General features: G+C 34.8%; 1 protein-coding gene across 1 annotated transcript in view; it reads right to left on the bottom strand.

Moving 5' to 3' along the window:
* The window catches only part of LOC149578302 (uncharacterized), a 46,794-nt gene extending 27,747 nt beyond the window's left edge, over nucleotides 1-19,047 (bottom strand). The window contains exon 1 of the mRNA XM_089828151.1: nucleotides 18,294-19,047. The gene's annotated coding sequence lies outside the window, so the exon portion shown is untranslated. The remainder of the gene's footprint in view (nucleotides 1-18,293) is intronic.
* Between the last annotated feature and the right edge of the window lie 5,396 nt (nucleotides 19,048-24,443).

Raw genomic sequence — 24,443 nt, 5'->3', positions numbered from 1 at the left:
GTTACTATCAAAAAAGTATCTATTGATTTGGAAGCCATTTTTGACAGCGATGTTTAGTCCATTTCGACACTGATAGAAGAAGGTATGTTTAGTTCATTTGGTTGCTTATAGAATTTTTTATTTGGATATGTAATTATGTCTGTCTTTTATTTATTGTTTACATTTCCCAGCCTCGGAGAGGGTTCAGGCGTTTCTGATAAATTTACAAAGTGAATATAGTGTCTTTACTATGACAAAACAAAGAGAACATTTACTTCATGAATTTGATATTAGGGAAGCTCCCTAAGATGTAATTAAACCTAAACCTAAATGTGAAGCTATTGATAGAGTTTACAAGCATTCACACTGTGCAAGAATTCATTAGGGTTTACATTAAATGTAAATTGCGAACTGTTTTTTTCCCCCAGTTTTTGCATTGGACTACTAATAACAAAGCCCTATAGTGAGATTTTCAAATTTAAGGAGGTAAATTAACAATAATGGCAGTTTTACAATTATGTATCCTTATTTTTATTTTATATATTTATGTCTATGTGTGTGTATCATGCATGTACCTAAACCCCTATACCCAAGGGCCAAAAAAATTGCCCATACTCATACCCATGCCAACAACTTAGGGCAGAACAATCTGTCTATTATTTAACATACTCCAACAACTATACTGTCTAACTATTGAAATATTATATCTAGTATCCCCTCTTCACAACTAAATCAGATGCAATCTCAGGTTTATCTCCAAATTTGATTATCTCTTCCAAAGTCATCATATCAACAATCTAATTCTCTATAAGATAATATAGAGAAATGTTCTCATAATTGACCAAACTTGGAAATGAAATGGTGATGAACTTCAAAATGCTTGGTTCTAGCCTGCTAGTTAGGGTTTTCCTAAATCTTGAGCACACTCTTAATTGTTACAAAAGAGTGAGGTCAGTGTTCTAGTTGAAGATACAACTGAACTAGATATACTGCCACGAAATTAATCCTCGATACTATGTAGATTTGCATGCATATGCAATATCCCTCTCTAAGACATTCCTGATTTGTGCTTAGAACAATAATTCTTACATACAAAATGATAATAACTTTATCAAACATCAAAATTCAAGATAAAGCTCAGACCAACAAATCAAAGCATATTCTCCAAATCAATCAAAACATGAATTCTTTGTTAGTTAACTTGCCCAGAGCCTGAAAGGGTCTCCATATGTTCCAACTCCTGGCCCTGAAGCATGAAAGTATCCGCGTACCTTCGAACTCCTAGCCCCCAAGCACAAAAGGGTTCTCCTCTCTCCAACTCCTAGCCCCGAAACATAAAAGGATTGCACTCATTAAACTCCTAGCCCCAAGGCATTGAAGGATTATGTCCTTCCAACTCCTACAAGCCATTTTATCAAATTTGAACTGTTCATATTATAAATTTTCTTGATTAGTGCTGATTGATATTTCTTGATGGATTGACATGTTAATTTTAAACAAGGTTCAATATTTTATGCTTGAATGATTGATTTCTTAGTATCTGATATTATAGACTATTTGAGTTGGTTAAAAAAATGACTACTCTTTGCTGCTTGCTGGTTGGATGATTGAGTGGACTGATAAGTTATTACAATAATTTGCTAACTAATTGTTTTCTTGATTTGATAGTCGACCATTGCTTTGATGGATTCATGAGTGCTGATTTGATATATTGGTGAGTGAAGATTAATAAGTGCTTGTTGATTAGATGATTGATGTAAAGAATGCTGGATTGATATATTGGTAGATTATGATTTGATAGAGCAATCCTTGAACACTTGGAATGAACTCTCCTTTATAACTTATTAGTGAAAGAGTTGCCTTATTTCATAAACATTGAGTCGACATCTTTCATTGCTGCCTTTTGAGAATAATAAGTTAGTCTCCAAATTGATCTCCCTTGCATGTCCACAAATGGAGTTAGTCTCCAAATTGATCTCCCTTGCATGTCCACAAATGGAGCCTTCTTCCTTTTATATCTTCCAATGTGAGAGAGAAGTCGAACTTCTTCAACATATCTTCCCTTTGCAAGAGTCACAACCTTTCACAATTTCCACCCTGTGAAAGAGTCCAACCTTTCATCATTTATGTTCTTTGAAATAGTTGCTTTCTTATTTTCTTTGCATTCCTTTTTCTTTCATTTGCTCTATTCTTTCTTTCTTCCTTCCTTGATGATTTCCTAAGAAAATGATCTCCCTTTCATATCTTATTCTTGAGGGACTCACAGCATTTCATGATTTGTACCCTTTGAAATAGTCAACTATTCATCCTTATTTGCTGTCTTTTGAAAATAGTTATCTACTATGAGATCAGAGGCAGATTCCACTGCCTATTCAGAGACTATAGATCCCTCTCGACTTTTTTCAGTTACTCAGACTAGCTGTATTTAGCACTCTACCTCCGGAAGACCTCCCAAGTCAAAGATCGCACTTTACAACTCTTGTTCCATTAGAACCAAACCTTGGATCAGCTCATCGCTGACTTCTTTCCATCCATGCCCACTTCCGAGGGTAGGAAACGACCACATTCGCCCATCTTCGAGCACACCAGATCAGTCAAACCTTGGCACGAGTTCCTTAGACAGCAGCACCCTATCCCCACTGCTACACAGAGGCAGAGATGGAGCCAGGCCCAAACCGGTCAAACCTCGAACACACTAGATCGGTCAAACCTCAGCATGGGTTCCTTAGACAATAGCACCCTATCCCCACTGTTATATAGAGGCAGAGACGGAGTCGTGTTCCTTTTTCTTTCATATGCTCTATTCTTTCTTTCTTCCTCCCTTGATGATTTCCTAAGAAAATGATCTCCCTATCATATCTTATTCTTGAGGGACTCACAACATTTCATGATTTCTAACCTTTGAAAGAGCCAACTATTCATCCTTATTTGTTGTCTTTTGAAAATAGTTACCTACTATGAGATCAAAGGCAGATTCCACTGCCTATTTAGAGATTGCAGATCCCTCTCGACTTTTTTCAATTACTCAGACCAACCGTGTTTAGCACTCTACCTCCGGGAGACCTCCCAGCTCAAAGATCACACTTTACAGCTCTTGTTCCCTCATAACCAAACCTTGGATCAGCTCATCACTAACCTCTTTCCATTCATGCCCACTTCTAGGGGTAGGAAACGACCACATTCACCCATCTTCGAACACACCAGATCGGTCAAACCTTGGCATGGGTTCCTTAGACAGCAGCACCCTATCCCCACTGCTACACAGAGGCAAAGACGGAGTCGGGCCCAAACCCTTGCTTGTTCTAGCTCATTCTGGACCTTATCCCTTTGTACAGGATTTCTTTGTACCAAGAAAGGACTAATGGTCCTTCTCTCTTTCTTTCAGTTGTTTTCCCTTTTTTAGTGCTTCTTTCCCCAAGATGTCGTTGGGTGATCCTGCTGGTTATTTATCTTCTTTATACTGTCGTATCTTTCAGTCCCATAGACCCTTGTTGGTCTCTTGTTGGGCATTAATATCATTATCTTATCTTATCGTATCCTTTGATTGATTATTAATTGATGGTTGGATGTTTCTCAAATGAAACAATCTCTTTTACATCTCACGTTCGAGGACTCTTCATTTCATGCCTTTTGACTATTCATTACACTTTATTAAATTTTAATTATATTATGTTTCAATTTTATTACTATGATTTTAATTTATTACTTATTATTACATCTCGTTTCAAAAAGGGGGCATTACAATATCGATTGATCCAACCTATTTAAGCCAATACACTCAAAGCACATTAAACTTGCAAACCACTAATATAGAATACTAAAGGCAGAGTTCCTTTGGCATATTGAAGAACGTATTTTCAATTTTGCAATTTGACAATATTTGTCTCATGGCTTAGACATCAAATAAAAAGATAGGTAACTACAAAACTTAAGTGCAACCATTCAAGCGGTGGCAAGATAAATCAAACTACCTACTCATGGCAAATTTTTATATATGTCAAGAGCATAGATGTAAATGTTCAATTACATTGTAATTCTAAATTTGTATTTACTTTGGAATACTTGGTTTGTGATACAAAAACAAGAAGATCGAGGTGCCAAAATTCTATACCTAAACAATAATATAAGAGGTTGAAATATGTCATGTCAAAACAAAACAAATATAAGATCTCACTTTTTGACTAATCTAAGCTACCAGTGATGGATCATTTACATAGGCAATCAAAATCACCAAGCTCATTTTCATCTAAAAATTAATCTCCATAAATTCTTTTGAATCATGAAACCCTAAGACAATGATCAATTTTTTAATACTAGGCTCAATGTGCTTGAGTCCACTTAACCAACTTGCAAGCCAAATCTTCTTTTCTAAGAACCTAGAATGGTTGTGGCTTCATCATGTAGACATCCTCTACAAACTCTCTATTTAAGAACGCATATAATACTCCAATTGATGCACACTCCATCCAAGCTTAAAAAGTGTGTGGAAACAACAAGCAAAAGGGCTACCGCCTATGGAGGAGACAAAGGTCTCTTAATGGTGTACCCTTTCCTCTTTTACACATCCTTTCAATGAGTCAATAATAGTTGCACTTATACAAAGAACTAATTTAAATTTGACTTCATAAAACCCACTTACAACCAATGGGTTCTTCACTTGGGGTTATTCAATAAACACCCAAATCTTATTTTACATCAAAGCCTCAAATCCCACCTCTGTGGCAGCTCTTCATCCACACATTTCCTTGGGCTCGTCAAATGTGATGACATCAATACAAGAAATGTTTACCTTTTTGCCACCTTGCACAAGTTATTCCCCTAGTAATGGAGCTTAGCATTCCATTTCTTACATTAATCAATTCTCCTAACCATCTTTCACCTTGGTATAATACACAACTTTAGCCTCCATTGTTGGTTCCCCTGTAAAATCTGGGTATCGTCATATTCTTTATGAGATTTCCCCTAGATCTAGACGGTGCACCAAAACACATTCCAAAAGAATCAATTTGCAATTTTATTGTTATGTACATAGGGATATGATATTACAATGTATATATATTCTAATTACAGAAGCATGGTGATGTCAACATACGGCGCACACCCCTTAGGTTACTTAAATTAGGCCATGTGAAGAACTTGATCGATTGAATATTGATGGGGAGAATCTCAACTAGGTCCTAGTTCTCTTCTAGGACTCATCTAGGCTTCTTATTAAGCCTCTTAGGGTTTGTTTCCTTACCCTAACTCAAGAGTAATCTCTACTCTATCCCCCTTCTCCTTTGATCCTCACCTATCAAGTATTCACCTCTTCAAACTCTAATCACACCAAAACAAGCAATGGCTCAAGTCCATCACCTGGCAACCTAGGGCACATTCCCATGATGGATGATATGTAAGGGCTTCCCCCATAGTCCATTCAATAGGTTTTAGGGTCATCTTGGTGGCTAGATCCCTCGTTTCTTTACCGATCTCATTAAACCCTTGGTAAGAGGGCTAATAGGCCTAATGCTAAATTAGGTCTCCTAATAGACCTTTTCTGCAATAACTCTTCAAACTCCTTAATGAGGATCCAAACCAATTAGGGATTCAAACACCCTTTGGATACACTCAAAGATTTTGCTGGTCTCAGGTCTCCAACCTGTCCGTACACCCTTTGTCCACAAAACCCCTACTTTTGAGGGTTTATAAGCCTTTTGAACAATCATTGTTTAAGTAGATTCATAAGATGCACAAATGGATTCATTAAATTCTGAATCTTCGCACGCTGAACCTTCAGAGGACCCCCTACAACACCATGAACTTGGATTGTTCAAACCAATCCACCGATTGCTCTAGTCATGCACTGATTTCACTATCCTTGCCTAGCCAAGTGACTGCTACTCACCTAGGGCTTCTCCTTAAAAATAGCAAACCAACTCAAAACACCTCCAAAAGAAATATTTACAAAGTATTGACATCGCTCTTCTTGATCCCAAAAGGCCTTTTGAGGTTCAACTGTTGGGATTCAAGATAGAACCATTTCTATCCAACTTACTATGCACAGGATAATGAACAGGTCACTGTGAAGAATTTAACAAAACTCCTATCTAACCTAATCACTTTGCAAAAACAATGGCACACCAAGAAACTATTAAGAAAATGCTAACTAATCATGTAACAAAGTTTGCCAACTCAATCAAGTAAGATGTGGAAGAATGGCTTTCAATTTGACTATGAATGGTTTGCTTAGTATCGTTGGTAATTGTGATCTTCAACTCCGTACAATATGGCTTCCAACCCATGTCTCAGACGTTTAGTGGGCTTATATACCTCTGACACACGTGCCTTAACTTTTTGTACGGGTCTACAACTGAAGTTGGGCAGATTGCACTTGTTTGTGCAAATGTTGTCATGAGCAACTTTACATTATTTTGGATTCCAACGCTTCCTAATCTCAAACCCAATCCAAATGGGCCTAGTTTGGTCCAAATCTTCTATCAAACACATTTTCACACATTTCTACTCATTCAAGGGTCAAAGTTAATGTTTGACCAACTGACACCTACCTAAGCAACTTGTGCCCTTACAATATCATACTGACAACTTATTGACACAAACTATGCCAAACACCACACACCTAACAACCTATTTACAAGGATTCATAAACACACCTAGGACTTTATCTTAGTCCTTATTCCTTGGTGGTTGGCTAGAACCACCTACAAGCCAAAATTGCATAGGACCTTTGCCAAGATCCTAGGTGCTCCTGCACCAAATATATTAGGTGATGAGTAAGCCTTTGTTGAGATTGCCCCACCATTGTGTTATTAGCTCTATATAAATTAGGTGATTATAACTGTAAGGATATGTATTCACTATGACATCATGTTTAGGATCTCTTGGACACATAGGTTAGAGTGCCTTCTTGCATTAAGAGTATAGTTCAATGTTACCCTAGCTCGATGGTTTATTCTATTTTTGCATTTATTGGATATTAAGGCATCCTAGGCCACAAACATTTCTTGTGGTATCTTCTTTCTATCTTCAACTTTGAATTATTGCCATTATTATGTGTGGATCTTATCAAGTGGCATTGTAGCTTCATATTGTGCAAAGGTGTGGCCAATACCATTTCTTAAAAGACTTGCCTATGATTTTCAAGTCGCTATGAATTTTTTCATAGTTTTTTTGCTGAAGTTGAAATATCAATATTGACTTATTGCATTTTTATGATTTTTTTTAAGTTGACCCTCTAGGCCACAAACAAAGGATGTTTTTATATTTTTACATTCTTGTAAAAGGTCACCAAAATTTAATAGCGATCAATTATTTATATTTATTTTTCTACACCCAAAAAAAATATTATGCAATGAAAGTTAGGTATGTGGGTATTTGGCAAAAAACAATGTATATGTGGTGAAGATTGAAAAACCCTAGTCTCAACTAGAGATTCCTAAATTTGATAGAAGTGAGATACATTAAAATAGTAGAAAAAATATGAAACATTTTGCCAATGCACGGTTTTTATATATTCTTAGTAGGTGAAGCTAAATTTTGGTTTGAATCATTGTGGAACGACATTTATTCATTCCACAACCTACAACAAGTTTTGTTGGGCAGATTGGTACCAAAAGAAATAATAGTTGATGAGAATGCGGAAAAGGGACAAGAAGCGAAAGCATGAATGGTGATGATCAAGCAGAAGGAAACGACAATAAAACAAAGAATATAGGTACATAAAGCCTAGCTCCAATGAAGGAAGACACAATTCTTTTGTTCTCTGTTTATATTCAAAAGGCAAAGATTATTGTTTATATAACCCCTAGCCACAAGCATAATCTCATCAACAAGGTATCGCCCAACAAACTAGAGGCACAAGCAAAGCAAATTAAGGACATTCAAACAGCAGGTAAGGATTTTTTTTTTGTTTTAAGAACTCAATCGCTCTATTTGTAGGTATGTTTCACATATAACTTTCATTCTTTGGATATGTATGGGTTGGATATTTTTGTCTGTTATCCTTGGTTAGAAAATTTGGGCAAATTTGTTTAACTTTTAGTCCTTGAAGAGATCTAGGGCAGATAAAACTACATAATAATCTCTTTGCATTACGAAGTTTTGTGCCTTCTCCATGGCAAGTTTAGGAGGTTGGAGCCTCTTACTCGAGATCAGAGTCTCTTGCTGAGTTGGTGGACAGTGGAGGGGATTGTTGTCTCCTATATTTTGGCGCCTATGAAGTTGGAAAAAGCAATATTTTGCCATGGTTTTCTCCCGCAAAGGTTTCAATGGAAATTTGTGTGTGTCTTGTGTTCAAATTTGATAAATCTTGTTTCTATGATGTTTAAATTATTGCTTATAATTGCTAAAGTTTCTAAGTGAAAAGTTTGGTCTTATTCGCCCCCCTCTCAGTATCAATGTGTGTTTTCTTCACAATATATCTTACTTCAATCCTATCAAGTACCAAATTTTCCCACAGCACAAGCAACCTCGTGTGTGAAAAATTTTCATGTGAATCCTGATAATGAGGAAATTTTCTTTGTCAAGTCCTCATATATATTGTTGACTCTTACTTTACTCAGCAACTTGCGTTACAACTTAAACCTTACCTATAATAATAGATTTTGAGAGTAAGGCCATCTAAGGTTGACAAAACCTTGATAACACTGTTACTAACACCTACTTCATGAAAAGGACAGTTTTACCCAATCCGCTGCAATTCCCTAATGGAGGACAATATAATGGTTGTAAAGAAAGTCTATACTAATATTTTAACATTTATTTGGCCTTGAATATTTTGTTGTGTGACTATGGAATGAAAGAATGTAAAAGATTTTACTAGATAGAACTACCTATCATAGAATCAACGAGACAATCATTGTTTTTAAAGTCCAAACCTATAGCTTGGATGTTAAACTACTATAAGTGAATGGCCTTCAAGAAAGAAGGTTTTTATATAAAAGACTTAGCAGTAAAGAACCTTTTGGTCCCTTTGACAAGGCCTTGAGAGATTTAAGAGATTTGTTTGTTAAATATCAAAGAATTAAAAGTGTTACCGTTACAAGTTTCCCTACTATCTTGAAAGTTGGATTTTCCTACACTATTTATAAGATTGCCACACCATATGAACCATTAGATCAAAACTTCTATTTTTTTCCATTTGCAAAAGTCACAATTGTCATTCTCTATAAGTATTCTTCCTTCTGTTTTTAAAAACTAAAAGGCTTCAAAGACTATATTCTTAGAATTTTGAGTTTTTCTTGGTTCTTTTTTCCAATATCTTTTGGCTTTGTTACTTAATTGCATATGAGAAAAAAAACTCACTAGCTCGCAAAATCCATCTCTAATACCATTTGTCATCTCCCCTTTAAAAAAAAAATCCTGATGCTTATGTAAATGATAAAATCTAACTCGCCATACTAGTTGCACAATAAAAAAAAATTTTACAAACCTTGAAATTGAGCTAAAGATGTTTATATAATCATTCAGATTTAAGGCTTAGTATATATCTCAAAAATATAGAACTTATTCTCTTATCTCTTCTGTAAACCTTCCTCGAATCTGCAATAATTTCTCTCTATTTAAATGCATTTGTAATGTCTTAAAATCTGCATGAACCAAGGGTCTTCATTTACTAACTCAGCAATAGAAATTAAAGGGGGTTTTGTCCTTTTATTTATAGGGGTCTTATCCTCAAGTTGTTATGCAACGGTTCCATAAGGAATATTATTATAAAATGTCTTCAAAGATTGACATCTCCTGCTTGGAAGATCAAACCCCATTTTTAAAAAAATAGACAAAACTCTTCAATCACATGCCATTTGACTTTTCATTAAAATTAAACTTTTTCAGTTTTTTATTTTATTCTTTATAATATTAATCATTCTTCCTTAAGCATTCCCTCTTTTATATTTCCCAAACAGAATCGCAGAAAAAGAAAAGAGTTGTCATAGCAACTAAAAATTGAAAATTTATTTAAGGAGTGGACATTACATTCCCCTCAACAAACTAGATGTAGTTAGAAAAAAAGTCATCTCACCCAGCACTAGAATACAATAGTATCTTCATGTTCCTTGTTTCTATATTGTTTGGTGTACTAGGGGGAGAGTACTCTCCCTTCTCTATCTATGCTAAGCATATTTGAAGAAGAATACTCACCCCCCCATGAGCCCTTGGCCAAGATTGGATTTTTCCTTGCTTTGTTTAGCTGATTGCTTGCATAATGTTGTGTTTTTTGCAATCATACAAATGGTCTGTAGCATTAACACTTCATCCCCTCGTAGTGAGGGACTACAATAATGGTAATAGTGGATAGAGACAAGGTAGATTTTCACTAGAAGCTTATGATACCACCTCCAATAGAATAAGATTGACTTTTCACTAGAATTTAATGGTTGTGTTGATATCTAAGAGTTACAACAACCAAAAGAAGACATAGATGAATCAATCAGTCCACTTCTCTCACAAAAAAGACTAGACGTCTTATCATTGCCTTTGGTTTGTTGGGCATTCATCTTATTACTAATGGGTGGGGAACCTTCATGATTGTCATTGCTAGTCTTTGTCTGCATGGAGGCAAACTTCATTTCTAGTAATGGACAATCATTGACCATCGGTAACATTCTCCAATTTTTATATTTCATAGATTGACAATGAAATGGCGAATTTAGTATTCAGGTTTCTTGTGATTAAAAGTCTATCTCCTATCTAAATAATCATAGTCTCCTTAATATTGTAGGAAAGAGCAAGTTCAATAAAAACATCGATTTGACAAGTAGAAAGAACTTGTTTTGCTCATGATGAATAAGGCTCCCTAAGAATTTGACAATCCTATTCACAAAATCCTTCGAAGTTAGAAGCAAAGTTAGATGTGGAAAAATGATCCAAACGAGATTTTCGAGCATTCTGGGCATTCACCATGAGCAACCCCTAATTATGTTTTGTACATTGATAACAAAAGTAAATGCTGAGAAAATTAGCAATAACAACTCCCTAGAAGAAAAACCTATCACTTGTTGGATATCAATAAACTCCTCAAAATCTACAGCAAGAACAACCACAACACAAATGTGTTTGTAAGGACAAGTAAAATAAAGTTTGGTTTTCCTCTTACAAGGATACACATAAAATTATAAAAATATGCTTAACAAACAATTATAAGTCAAAGACCACACTATACATAGGAAATGTTTGTTGAAAGGATGACATTCTAGTCTCCAAATTTAAATACACATGTCAAAATCTCCAAGAAATAGAATGGGATATTCTAGGTCTAACGCAAAACATGTGTTCACATCAACTAGGTGAAATGTTCAATCATGGTGAACTCTAGTAGGATTTTAAAATGCCGAAATAATTGCTAGAATGCTATTAAAAACCTTTAAAAAGAGAAAGTTTTTTGGTTGATGCAAGATTGCTATTACACTCTAGAATGTTCTTGCATCAATCACCTAAGGGAATTAGAAAAATGTGTCCATCACTTTCTAGTGACTAGAGGGAAACCAAGTCAATCCATCCCAGCTTTAATAATCCAAGATGAGACATCTTCAAGCCTCCCTTTCCACTTTACCAAGTAATTATATTGTCTATTTTTTATGTTTGTACCAATCCTACTTTTCTAAATATCCTCATTATCTTCTCCTTGTCGTTACAATATCTAATTATTCCATTATGCTTCTACATTATCTTCTCCTTCTTGTTGCAGTATCTAATTCTTCCATTATGCTTCCACATTACCTTCCATAGGTTCTCCTTCATTATATTGATATAAATCTGCAATATTGTATATTGGTGATATGCTTGAACCATGTAATAAACTCCACTTTCGTGCATTTTCTAAACCAAACCTCTTGACAATTTTACAAAAACCAAACTTCTTCATCTTCCATTTATTGTATGTGATGACTAGAAATATCTTTTATGAATATACCACTTCAATTGCAAACTATACATTTTCCCCTTATATTTGTCATTTATCTTCTCCAAGTGACTTTTTACATGCATGTGAACTTCCTTTATGTGCTCTACAAATTCTTCTTAATTTGCACTCATCCCCTCTTCCACACTTGAATATTTTAACTATGATATATTAGTTGGACTATTGTCATAAGCGGGGTATTTTTCCCGCACTCTTGCTTACTGAATTCTTATATACAATCTCAACTTGCACTAAAACCGTATCCCAATTTCTTACCCTCTCCCCAACAAACATCTCAACAAATTGCCCAAACTCCTCTTCACAACTTTGATTTGTTCATCAATCTATGGGTGATACTTCTCCCACAATGTCTTCCAACATTATCCAACAAATGCAATACCTTTGTCTTGAGCTATACTTCTTGGCAACCCCTACAATCTCGCACCTTCAAAAACTAGATCATCTACAAGCATAAGATCATTTTTTCTTGTACAAAATGAAATGTGTCGTCTTCGAAAATTTATCGACAACTACAAATATAGAATTAGGTTCTAAGATGGCCCAATAAAAAATCCATACCAATATCTTCCCTATGCTTCTTTGAAAGTGATAATATTTCATAAAACACAACATTTTGACTGCTAATCTTTCCTGCTTGACAAATTATGTGGCCTTGAACATCTTTCCTCACATATGTATACATTTGCAATAAAAATTATTCACTCATCAATGCCATTAACCTATCTATGCCAAAAATACCTATTAAATTACCAATATGAATTTCCTTGATCAAATTTTCCAGTCTTGAGCTTCTAGGAATACAAGATTAATTCTTTTTAACAGTGTATCATTGTGGATCAAATAATCAATCAATCAATTTAGATTCATCCACACTTGCTAGTTTTTTACATGTTTTCAATCCTTTTGCAAAATCAAAATCTTCCTTGTATAATATCCTTCTCATTAGATCCCATTGTTTATACCTTGATTTCAATCAACAAATTATGTCTCCTGCTCAATTCATTTACAATCTTATTTGATTTTTGACTCCTATGATTCAACACAAAGCTTTGCATGATCTCTACCCAGCTCATGACGTTCATTCAACTTAATTTATTGTTCAAATATTCAATGATGCACAATTCATATGCAAAACAAATTACTTTGGCTAGGAATTAAACCAACTACCTTCAAATGATCATTAGAATATAATAGTTTCTATGCTAAGGAATGATCTTAGAAAACTACACAAAGATGCAAAGATCAATGCCAACTAAAATGTGCAGTCAACCAAGTGTGTAGATGAAATCTTTTGGAATGAATGTAGTAACAATAGATCAATGAAATATTGATGTGATTCATACCATAAGCTCTCCTAGGTCCAATGAATTTGGAAACATGTTTCAAAGTGCACACTTCAAAAAGGTGTCACAAGCTTCAAACAATAAATCTAGTTCTTATCCTATTATCTTTGATATCTGGAATTCAAGTATGCCTTTTACAGCGATCAAAACCTACAATAAATGGAAGTTTACATTTAAGGCTTAATGTGGAACATGTGTTCCCAACCACTAAGGGAGATATGCAAAAATCCCAGGCTCATACTTCAGAAGGTCGGCTCGGCTTGTGACTCAACTACAACTTGGCAATGACTTGGCAAAATGATAAAAACCTTGACATTATATACTTTTGTAATTATATATATATATGAAATTATATAACATATTCCATAACCCGAGCCGAATCAAAAAAACTCAGCAGGGTTTGCTCGACTCAATAACTCAAACTACCCGTACAACTCACAGAGTCATAGAACTCTGGAAATATGCAATAGCAAAGAACTGTATAAAGATTTGCAACGCTTGGATAAAGACTATAATGTTAATGAAAATCTACGAAACCAGCAAAAGTAAAAAAATGAGTTCATGCAACTCTCAAACCCTGGGATGCTCCTATATCTAATAAAACCTTAAGATAGGACACTATGCAACACTCCTCATGTAAGAAGTTGCTTCAGATAAATCTCCCATATGAGATCCCAAACACTATAATACTCTTCATATCTCCCTTAGAATGATATCACCTCCTATATATAGACCTCCGACTAAACGAAGAGGCAAACCACTAATTAAAAACTAGATTGACTCGTTATCAAATTTTATAAATTATACAAGTTATCCACATGACCCAATATAACTAACTAAAGTTATTGTCCACATGTCAACATCTCCATTGCCCCATAATATCATATTCCTTGGTCCATAACAACTCTTGATGTATAAACCTCCTTAAGCATTTGATAAGCCCTTGACCTCAAAAGCAAAGCCAAATCAATAAATCCAAACAAGAGTTTTAAGCTTGTTGATGTCTAACAACAAAATCTCACATATAAAAAGAAAAGATGAGAAGGGCATTTTTCATAAACCCAAGCTAGACAATTGCTAAAGAATTTTAAAGTTTAGATAAAAACTATAAAGAATAGAACCTTTGGCTATATTCTAAACCACCTCAACCTTGGCTCCATATGGCTATCAAACAACCTTGACCTAGCTCTTCAATATGCTTTTTGAGGGGATCTTTTTTATAAACTTAGTTTGTGCTTGACAACAGCCAAATAATGTATAAGTTTGAAAAACTATAAAGAAAATACCTTTGGTGATATTAAAAACAGCCTCAATCTTGATTCCATGGGACTGCAAAGCAGCCTTGACCTGACTTCTAAGTTGTTGATTATAATTTTGGTACAGGTTCGAGTACATGGGTACAGCAAGAATATTTTCTTCCGTCTGGGTTCAGGTTCTATTGTATGTATGTGCATGTGCATACATATATAATGTGTGTATACATACATACATACATATATATATATGTATGTATGTATATGTATATGTATATGTTGATATTAACAAAATTGTCAATTCTAATATATATACACACACACATTGATATATTATAAATTTATATATACATCATACATGTTCAGACATCAAAGTTATAGATATAATAAGAAGTTACAAGCATGAAACTCATAAATCCATCATTGCCAATAAACTTATAACAAAATGCCTCAAAATATAAAAGGAATCAAACATAGCTCAATAATTGTGGAAACAATCCACATTCAGAATTGACAAAAATGTTTTGGGGCTCTCCTCAAGCTCACACGGCATACAGCGCTTATGTACAGCAATGAATAAAGTTCCAAACACTTTTACAAATGTTAAAGTCTACCCAAGTTAAATACTTTTGAAAAATATAGGATGCCTGAATCTTTTCCACCAAAGATAAGTAAACAACCACAAAATCGAAAACGAAATTGAAAACATCATATAAGTAGGTTCAGCCCAGTGCTCAATTCTCACGTGGGTTGAACCCAAAAAGAACTGGACCTAAACTGGAACGGGAACCACACCCAGCCTAGAGCCCAGCCTCCAAACAAGGAACCCAATAACTGAGCCTGGCTCTTTAGCAAGGGATTTTGTATACAAAACCTCCTATTGTAGTACTATTTTAAAAAATCTTACATTATAATATCAAAGTTGAGGATTCCACAAAATTGCATCAAGACAGACTTCCTCAAAATCAAATAGATTAACTAACAATAAGTTTTTGGCACAAACTTATGGACTTTCTTTTAGGCCATAGTCATTCATAATAATTGCTTGATAAAAAGGAGAGCACCACTACAAAGACCCTACCCTAACCTCTGTAAAATAGATACGGTTAAATAAATAGAATTATAATATCATAGAGAACTAAGATATGCAATGTGGTCGACAATCAAAGCCACAAAAACCTAAAATATGTTAATACCCATGCAGCACCCGATACTTGATTCTCAAGCCTCAATTTTTAGAGTTATTGGGTACTTCACATGACTTTTATCCTACGTCTTTTTTTCCCTAGAATTCGCTGCTCCAACCCATTGCTTTAGTTCATCAATGTCCAACTTAGTATACACTGAACATTGTAAGCAAAATGCTTAAGATGTCATTCTCTAGAAGAGCAGTATAGATAGAAAAAACTGTCATGAAACCCAAATACATTGATTAATAAAAACTACTACTCAAACTGGATAGATTGATGCCTCTAACTCATCCTTTCCTGATATAAAAAATAATACATTAGCATTCATCCAATTACTCCACAATTCCTTAGGGATGAAATAAGCTATGAAACTAATCACCCTAGACTCTTGTGAAAACTAATTTTCTGAATCAACATGGTGCTTCAAAGCACTTTGTAAGGTTAAACCAAAATTAAACAGATACACAACCATGAAAATTCCAAACAATTCAGCATTCAGGACTATGTTTCAAAATGGTCACTCAACATATAGTGTTTGCATTGATATATTGGCAAAGTAAAATGATATATCTCATACATGCAGAGCATGGAAGAGAAAAAGGAAGTTTGGGCAACTAGAGCAAACAGACATGGAGACCCAAACAAGAACTGTGCCTAAATGGAGCTGGAATTGTCAAACTAAGTCCAGCACAAATAAAATAGCCTCGAAAGAAATGTCAGTGAGCCAACAGAATATAATTTAAAATTTGAACTAAAAAATGTGATAAAAATAGAAACCTGCATGCATTAAACAACATAACTACTTAAATCCTTCAGTAGCTTACCTCTGCTTTGGTTTACTTCTGTCAAAAAGCAGCTATAACAGAAAAATTGCACAAATAATTTTAACCAAAAGACTTGCAGAAAAATCTCATTAGGCTTATCTTACCAACAAAGTCCAAGCCCTGGATAAAACACTTTCCTCAGCTTTTAAACTATCTCAGCTGAACCATATATACTCCAAGCCTGTGTTTTGAATGCTTTCACCAATGCTGAGAATTTCTAGTTAGGTTTAGACACCAGTACTGGGGTACGTCAGGATGGCAGGACGAGTTTCCAGGACAAGGGGAAAATGTGCTTCATTTTCAGGACGGCAGGGGGGATGGCCAGGGCACGGCGGCAAGGGGAGGATGGGGCAGGAAGGGGTGTTGTATAGTATACATATAGAACTTGAAATGATTGTTATAAAATGATGTTTCAATAGAACATACCATATTAAAATACATGAACATAATAAAATTGCAACATAAACTATAACCATTGAGCATTCGACATAGTAACATTAAAAAATCGAAATTCAAATAGAAATCCAAGTCCCCATTCCAATGGGAATGACAGAAGTGATAATTGGGTATGCAAGTACCTAGTGCGGGGACATCTTCGAGGACAGGTACTCCAAGGTTCGGGAGGGGGGTGTGAGTCCCCATGTAGAACTGGTTTTCAGACAAAGCGTGGCCCAAACATTGGATAGAAACTCTTGCTCAGCTTGTTTTAGAACTGGTATTTTTGAACTTTCAAGCCTACATTGCAAATGCTTTGACCTAAAAAAACAATTTCTCTAAAACAAATCGCTGATGAGGTTTTAAAAAAAAATATTACCAAAACCCTGCATAAACCACTATCCTGCATTGATTCCTCCAAAATCAGTTTAACCTAAAACTTAGTGTCTAGCTAAACGCAATTTTAAGAAGTAATCTTTCCAAAACCCTGTAAAACCATCACTCTGAATTTTAACTCAGGTGTATCAAATACAATCTATTGCTGTTTATTTCTAAATCCTCTAAAACTAGGCCTAACTTGAACTCTACAATATATTGAAAAACGTATAAAGAAAGCCCTTAATCAATCACTTAACTTAATTCACCTGAAACCAAATACATTTCAGGTTATAAATTCCAACCTTTCGAAAATTTATAGCTCAAATAAGTCTACACCAAAAAAAAAATGTATCTATGAGCCTTTATTCCAATTTATTAAAATCAAATTTCCCTGAAAGTAAACATATACTGATCAAGTATATGTTAAGAACCCCCAACAAGACAATGCGCTTTGGAATTTATGTTTACATAGTCAACTATATCATGTATATGTTCCGGATTTCCATAAGGTTTGAACTCGAAACAACTTTTAGGTGAAAACAAATATATAATCATTATATTATGTCAAAAGCCAGTTTTCACAGAAAGCAAAATATGATCATAAGTGGGTCATTCCTTGGAAGTTACGGCTGAATTGGAAATATTTATTATATCAAATTTCACTACAAGCAAACATATAATCATTAAATTATGTCAAAAATCCTGAAGAAGTCATCATACCGTAACCTTTTTATGTTAAAGCTTATTTAAGTGTGTACATAATATTCCAATTCCCTTTAAGCTCAAAACCAAGATTCATTCAAACATAGAAACATTGAATATAAATTATAAACCCTAAACCAGACCAGACAACGCCAATTAACATATAAACTTTTGGCACATACATCCCAGATTTCTTTGAAGCTTAAGCTCAGAAACAAAATTCACAATATGCGCCTCAAACATGTCAACATAAACCCTGAAAATGCAGGACGTACCTTAAAATGTAAGAATCACCGCAACGGCCAGAATTCTGTGTGGCTTCTGAACAAGAGATTCAACAACGAGTTGGCCGCAAAGCATACACCACTAATAATGGCGGTCTGCTCGACAATGTTGCGCAGAGAACCAGAAGGCACGCAGCCGGAATTGATCTGGAGACCTCCGCGAGATTTAGCTATAATTACATGGCTAAATTCAAAATGTGGGCGCAAAGGAGAAAATTAAGCAGCGACCTGATGGGAAAGGAAACATCATGCTACTGGAAACTATAATTGAGAACCCATATATTTAGAGGGGCCATGGTTAAGGAAAACGCTTTAGAGCTCGAGCTGTCGATGCGAGGTGAAGTAAACGTTTAAGACGAAATTAGTGCGTCTTTTAGAATTTAAATAAATAATCATGTCCAATGCATGAAAATCAAAAATCATCTTTTGAGTTGGAAAAAGATTAGGGAGAACAGGATGCTATTAAAAATCAATCTGCAAGGAGTCGAGCTGGCTAAAAGACGAATTCACCTTGGTACTGATTAAAGATTTGTCTTGAATGGCCCGTCCTCATCCCTTGGTCTTGGCTAGGTATTGTTTTATTTCAGATTTTTCATAGTCTAGAGGTCCGTTGCTTCTTTCAAATTGTGCGTGACTTCAATGCTTAAAATCTATCAACGCTTCTGCAACACCACTTAACGAAAACTAGGCGCAATGGTTTAAAGGTCATAGTCAAATATATTTTGAACAATGTTCTACCTAGAGTGCTTAAAATCGTAGAATGTACAAATTAATTATATGTCATGTAAAAGAAAATAAAAATTAAAAAATAGGTAGGAGAAGAAGAGACGAAAGATAGAGTTAGAGGTGAAAGGGGTGTAAAAGAGAGAGGTAAGTAATGCATTTATTCTTATATTTATAAGTTGACAATTTTATATTGAAGTTTTATATCATTCGTCATGTACATATCAATGTGATCTAGTAAAAAAGTGTTGTTTTTTATTAGATGTACACTTGATTTTGAACATAATTTTCTTCATGTGCACCTTCCCTTCTTCCATTCTTTTTGTGAATTAATAAGTCTCTAATTACAAAGTTAGTGATGTCTATTTACAAGCCCAAATATTTGAAATAATTGTTAATCAAAATTACAATCATGGTATAATTGTTTAAAATATCCATAGATAATGTTTTTGTTTCTAAATCTACCTATGTGACTACTTTTTGCATCAACGTTTTGGATATTCATAGATATTTTTAAATTGAAACAATTATTGATAGCTTAGATTTTATATATATATAGACACACATGCACGCACGCACACACACACACATTGGAAACCCAAAATTAAATAGTTCTATATTTAATATAACGCATATAATTTAAATAATCTTACTAATGGGGTTAAAGAGGGGGATCTTTCCTATAATCTTCTCGAGAATGTGAATTGGGAGAAATGCATGAAATTGGGTAAATAAAGTGAACTTTGATGGTGCTTAAAGGGGAAATTCAAGTCTAAATGGGGTCAAATGCATTGTGTGAGATCACAAAGGAAATCTTGTAAGAGAAATAACCATCTAGGGATTGTAATCATTGAAAAATGGTTTAGCTAAACTAGTGGCTCTAAATCTTAATCAAGTGGTCAAACAATATCAAATCAAGTTATTATCAAGCATAATTATGTCATTGGGTTAGATTAATTTAATGATCAAATGTTCCTTTATTGATTATCCTAGTCATTTTTTCTATTAGAGATAGTTTATCAACTGAGTACAGAAGCAAAATTTTAACACATCGACAGCAAAAATAGCTTTATGTTGTTGATCAAGTTCAGCATACTACTATCAAAGACCTAAAAACTAGAGACTAAGCTTAGTAATTGTACATTACAACAACATTGAATATAACAATAAGGACCCTTGAGCAAAAATTGGCTTCCATTAGCCTGGTCCCATCCATCATTATTACTTCTGATAGAAGAGTTGCTCTAATTATCTCCATAGAAAGCATCTTCATCATGAAAAATAAGAGCCTTAGATGGAGAATGTTGATAGGTTCAAAGAGTCGTTCTCCCTCGAGTGTAGAAAGTTGATAGGCACTGGATCCAAATGTAACAGTGACAATGTAGGGACCCAACCAATTAGGCTCGAACTTACCTTTATGTTCTCTATTCTGGTGATTCTTGGGATTCTCTCTAAGAGCAAGCTCACCCATTTGGAATTCATGAGGATGGACTTTCTTATTATAACTAGTAGACGTCCTCTTATGATAAACTCACATGTGGTCAAAAGTGGCCTTTCACAACTCATCTAGAGCTTCAAGCTCATGAATTCTCATAGCCCTATGGTCCTCATCAATGATTAATCCATGTAAAGAAACTCACAAAAAGGGTATCTCGACTTCTAGTGGGAGGACAACTTCAAAACCATAGACTAGAGCAAAGGGTGTAGCCCCAGTGGAAGTCTGTATGGTGGTTCTATAGGCCCATAACATCAAATTAATTTGTAAGTGTTAGTCCCTTCTCGACTTGTGAACTATCCTATGTAAAATCTTCAGTAATGTTTTGTTTGAGGCCTCAGCTTGGCCATTCCCTTGGGGATAATATATTGAGGACCAATGTTGCTTGATTTTAAACTTTTTGCAAAGTTGTTTTAGGTCCTTATTTTTTAAATTGTTCCCCATTGTCAATGACTATGGAAGAAGGAATACCATAGCAATAGGTGGTGTGATTTAGTATAAACAGGGCAACATGTTTTTGTGTAGTAGCAGAAAGTAGAACAACCTCAACCCACTTAGTGAAATACTCAGATAATGAACTTATGTCCGCTAGACATGCTTGGATGGATCTTACCCACCAAGTCAAAGGCTCATTACTGAAAAGGCCAATGTGTGATAGAAGGGATGAGTTCACACCCAGGTGCATGAATCAAGATGTCATGTAACTAACACTTCTTAAAGGATTTAGCATATTTGATAGCATCGGCTTGAATAGTTGGTTAGTAGTAGCCCGCCCCAAATAGTTTTTGAGCGAGTGGAAGGCCATTAGAATGTGACCCACAAATGTCATCATAGACTTTGGCTAATGCCTTTTTAGACTCATCTATCTCTAGACACTTAGGGAGTGTTCTGTCTAAGCCCTTTCTATACAAGTCACTAGAGACGAGAGTGTAGTGAGAGGCATTGTGGATAAGCTAGCATTGTTTATTATGCGTAAGGTTTTCATGAATGATTTGGTCACACAAATAAGATAAAATAGTAGAATAAGGGGAGGAATCATGATTGACAATAGTTCAAATTACTCGATCATCAGGGGAGTAATAAGTGGGATGGCACAATTCTTCCACTGGGAATTCAAAGCAAGATTCATGCTCTTGTAGTTCAAGATAGATACCAAAGTTGTCGTGGCATCAACAACCTTGTTTTCTACCCTAGGAATTTGTTGGAAAGTGCCAAATGTAAAATAATTCCTCAAGGCATCAATCAATTTCTTGTAAGGTATTAGCTTATCATCTTTACTTTGGTCCTCATTGTTTACTTAATTAATGACAAGTTGGAAATCTCCATAGATATGTAGCTTTGTGATTCTCCATTCAAGAGCTATCTTGATTCCATTAAGAAAAGCTTCATATTTGGCTATATTATGTGTGCATGGAAATAACATTTTGTAAGAATTTGGGATGGTGTAGCCATGAGGTGTGATAAACAGAATTCTAGCACCAGCACCATTTTGAGTATATGACCCATCAAATAATATCTTCTAGGTTCTTTCTCTAACATACATGATGGAAACATTTGGGAAGTCAATATGCATAGGAGCACTATCTATGATAGGGAACTCAACTAGTTGATTAGCAATAGCCTATCATTTGATGGCTTTATGCTTGACATATTAAATATCAAATTCAGAATGAATCATCATCTGTTTTGCTAGTGTACCGATAAGCACAACCTTACTCAAAAGATACTCGAAAGGGTCAATTTTGGCAATTGATTACGTGGTATGTGCAAGCATGTAGTGGAAAAGTTTTTGTGACCAAACACTACAACTAAACAAGCTTTCTCAATTTTGTTATAATTAAGCTCATAAGTGACCAATGTGTGTTTGATGTAGTATATGGCTCTATATTTTCCATTTTCATCATGTTGTGCTAACAAAGCTACTAGAGAATCAGCGATAGTTTAGATGTAGAGAATGAATGGCTTCCCTTGAATTAGAGGCATGAGAATAGGTGGCTTTGATAAATACTCTTTGATTTGAACCAAGCTTTTCTCACATTATTCATTCCATATGCATGTTGATCCTTTATGTAATTTTTTGTTAAAAGTTTGTGATCTATTAGCTGATTGAGAGATGAACCTCCTAATAGACTAAAGGCATCCTTGTAGATTCCTTAGTTGGCTAATATTCCTAGGAGGTGGCATCTCCATAATTGCTTGTACCTTTTCTAGATCGACTTCTATCCCCTTAGTTGAGATTGTGTACCCTAACTATTTTTCATATGTGACTCCAAAGGCACATTTTTTTGGATTAAGCTTAAGTTGAAACTATTCCATGCAGTCTAGAATCAAACTCAAATCAAACAAGTGAATGCTTTGTTGTTTAGATTTTGCTAAGGCATCATCAATATAATTTTCCATATTTTTATGCATCATATCATGAAAGATTGTGGTCATATCCCTTTGGTATGTAGCTCCTATCTTTTTGAGACAAAAGGCATGATATTCCAACAAAAGATTCCCCATGCGCATGTAAAAGTGATTTTCTTCTAATCCTTGGGAGTTGTCTTTATCTGATTATATCCTAAGAAGCCATCCATGAGGGAATACATTTCATAGCTTGTAGTCATGTCTACTATCATATCTATTTTTGGTAGTGAAAAATAATCCTTTGGGCATACTTTGTTCAAGTCCCTACAATCAGTGCAGAAATGAATGGATTTGTCATGTTTGGAAACATGTACTATGTTGGATATCTATTTAGCGCAATCAACAACTCTAATGAATTTGGTGCTTAGCAGTTTTTCTAACTCATCTTTCACACATAGGACCACATTTGGATGCATCTTTCTCAAGCTTTGTTTAGTGGGCTTAACACCAGGAGCTATGGAGAGATGGTGCATAATAAGCTTCTTATCTAAGCCAAGCGTGTCAGCATAAGTCCATGAAAAATTTATCTTTTTCTCCTTGAAGAATTGTGTGAATTTTATCTTTCTCCTCCATTGATAAATATTAAGCTACATGTATGATTTTAGGAGATTTTGTGGTACCAAGATTGATTGGTTGTGTCAGTTCTATCAAAATCGATGATCTATCTTGAAAGTAGCTTGGAAGTGTAATGCTCCACCAAGAAACCCAAAAGGAGTTAACCTAAAGTTTCACTAAGTTTGTTAATCATTTTTTTAAAAGATAATAAAAAACAAAAAATATATTATAGCAGAAGCAATAATAACAAGAGATAGAATAGTGGAAGCATAACTCACATACATATTGTAGACACCTAAATTTGATTACACTATTTTAGTAATCCTATTTAGTTATCTAAAAAGGCATTATTAATTAAATTTCTATTTAATTAATCCTTTGTCATCCCCTAGTTGATTAATTTAATTAATCATCTATAGTCCTAATTGATAAATCAAATAATCTATTATTTATCAATTAAATCCTTTTCTCCTATCTAATTCCAAAAATCCCCATTTTATTAAATAAATCTATTTGATAAATGAAATCCTCAAATTCAAAAACCCCTAACCTATCTCTAATCCTCCATTTAGCCTAATCCACCCCATCCACCCATACTAACCAAGCTTAGCCACTAACTCACCCACCCTCATTAATACAATCCACTTGCACATCTCTAACATCCCTAATCTAATCCTAAACCCAAGCTTAATCCACCCCCTAATTTTGTCACATTCCTTAAACAAGTTTAAGACTTTCCTAATCCAAACCAAAGTCTCCCCTCAAAAAACCCAACCACTAAGTCATGAGTGCTCTTACAAAACATAAAAGACTCTTACAAGCCCACTCATGACTCTTACACCCATCTTCCACACTCTTCCCTCTTCCACACTCATTCCTCTTCCATCCCTCTTACATACTCAACCCCACTCATCATGCCTTTAACCAACCCTTTACCCAACCCTCTCACACTCATCCTC

The sequence above is a fragment of the Cupressus sempervirens genome, chromosome 1 (assembly GCF_028749045.1).
Source record: "Cupressus sempervirens isolate cs-2001-9-10 chromosome 1, ASM2874904v1, whole genome shotgun sequence".
In the NCBI taxonomy this organism is placed as follows: Eukaryota; Viridiplantae; Streptophyta; class Pinopsida; order Cupressales; family Cupressaceae; genus Cupressus; species Cupressus sempervirens.
Note: the sequence above shows the minus strand (reverse complement) of the source record. Positions and strands in the feature narration are given on the sequence as shown.